Genomic DNA, 2,676 nt, shown 5'->3' on the forward strand with positions numbered 1-2,676 from the left:
CATAGGTTGAAAAAGTCACCAAGTCAGCCTAACCCAGGTATAATTGTAAAGTTTGTTAGACGATTTGATAAGGATAGTTTCCTCAAGAAAAGAAAAGTTAAAAGAAACTTGAGTTGTAAAGATATAGGGTTTTCTGTGGGGGTAACTATCTACGTCAACCAAAGTCTCTCATTAAATAGAAGAATTGTATTTAGTGAAGCCAGGAAAGTTAAGAAAGAGAAAAACTTTGATTTTCTTTGGATCGACAATGCGGGAAACTGAAAAAGAAGGAAAGTGATACGTATGTATACACTCTAAATACTGTAGACGAGGTCAAAAGTTTGCTGTGAGCTAAATGGTTGATGATACGCATTGTATAACATTGAATTATCAGAATGTAAGAGGTTTAAAAACAAAATTAAGGGAATTATATATAAGTATCGCTGCAGCAAACTTTAAGATCATTATCTTAACTGAAACTTGGCTGTGTGACAATATTTACAATAGTGAATTTATCGATAATAGATATAATGTATTTAGACAAGACAGACCTAATAGAACGGGAGGGGGTGTTCTTGTTTCAGTATCAAATGAAATACATGTTGAAAGTTTGATAATAAATATTGAAGATATGGAAGTGGTTTCTCTCAAATTGGTAATGGGTGGCAAACTTTACTACTTAATATCGGTATATTTTCCACCCAATTCTAAAATTGATAAATATCATGATTTCTTTTGGCAGGGTTGAGAGCATACAAAATATCATGAAATGATTATCGTTGGTGATTTCAATATTCCGTCAGTTACAGATTCTTCTTATAACTTTATGCAGGGTGGATCTGATTGTATCTCATTAGCAAATTTTTTGTCTTTATATAATTTACAATCATATAACTCTATAAAAAACGATTATAACAAAACTTTGGATTTAGTGTTATCTAATGTGAAGAGTGGTATTGCAGTAAGTCATAATATGTGTCCTTTTGTAAAAGAAGATAAACATCATCCTTCTCTTACTTGTCAATTTTATATCAAGGAGCCGGTTAAGAAAATCAACTGTAGTCCGATCACTGTATACAATTATGCGAAAGCAGACTTTTATAACTTATACAAGGGACTACAGAGGGAAAATTGGAATAGACTAACTATAAATAAGGATGTTAATAATGCTCTAGATTGTTTCTATAATATTTTCAACAATATTATTGATACATATGTTCCAAAGAGGACGTTACATAAGAAACATTCATGTCCATGCTGGTTTACTACAGAAATAATTAATATTTTAAAAGAGAAAGAATATTATAGAAAACGAAAACTGCATTCAGATTATAATCTAAACAAATTTAAGGAATTGCGTATTAAATTAAAAAGTATTATGGATAAGGCACATAAATCGTACATTTTTCAAACTGAAAATATGATAAATACAAATCCGAAAACCTTTTGGAACTTTATCAACAACAAAAAAGAAAATAAATTTGCAACTAGTAATATGACCTATCGAAAACAATCTCTAGATACCAACAATTGTATTTCCAATGGTTTTGCTGAATAATTTAAAAGTGTATATTCTCAAGAACCTGCTAATTATAATATAACCGATTCGGTTAACTTGAAGGTATCCCAATGCTTGAATATAAATTTTGTTACTGAAGAGGATTATGTAAAAGCAATTAGAAAGTTGAAACCATCAAAATCCTCGGGACCTGATTTAATACCAGTTTATATATTCAAAGATTGTGGCGAAGTATTGATGAAACCATTGTGTTATATTTATAATCTTATATTAAGAACACAAGTTTTCCCTTAAACTTGGAAGATTAGTAAAATCCGCCCAATTCACATAAAAGGTAATCCATCTGAAGTTGAAAACTATAGACCGATATCATTAATTTCTACTCCGTCTAAAATATTTGAACAGATTCTTTATGCTAAAATATATAATCACGTGAAATCTTATTTATCTATTTGGTCTAGGAATTAATTCGTGCGGTTGGTACGCACACATTGAAGCTGTAGTACAAACACAAAATACATAAATACCTTAAGAAAAATATTGTCCATCGCTAGCCACCACTTTCGCCCATCTGTCAGGCAATGTACGGATTCCGTGGCGAAAGAAGTCCTCATCCTTGGAAGCGATCCAGTCAGAGACCCATGTTTCGATATCTTCTGAAGAAGTAAACCGCTGTCCAATCAAATCGTTGTTCATGCAATCGAACAAGTAGTAGTCCGAAGGAGCAACGTCTGGTGAATACGGCGGGTGGGGTAAAACTTCCCATCCGACATTTTCTAAATAGGTTTTGACCGGTTTTGCGACATGTGGGCGAGCGTTATCATGTTGAACAATAAGTTTATCATGTCTGTTCTCCAATTCTGGTCGTGTTCTGGCCAGAGCTTGCTTCAAACGCATTAATTGTCGTCGATAACGTTCTCCATTCATAGTTTCACCCGGTTGCAGCAGCTCATAGTACACCACACCTTTCATATCCCACCACATGCACAGCATAACCTTTGCACAGTGAATATCTCGTTTTGGTTGTGATGGACCTGGTTCACCTGGTTTCACCCAGGCCTTTTTTCGTTTAGGGTTCTCGTAATGGATCCACTTCTCATCACCCGTAATAATTCGATGCAGAAACCCCTTTCTGCTCTGTCGTTGAAGCAGCAATTTGCAAATGGTTTTTCGTCTTT

The sequence above is a fragment of the Thermobia domestica genome, chromosome 3 (assembly GCF_964235325.1).
Source record: "Thermobia domestica chromosome 3, izTheDome1.hap1.1, whole genome shotgun sequence".
NCBI classification, from domain to species: Eukaryota; Metazoa; Arthropoda; class Insecta; order Zygentoma; family Lepismatidae; genus Thermobia; species Thermobia domestica.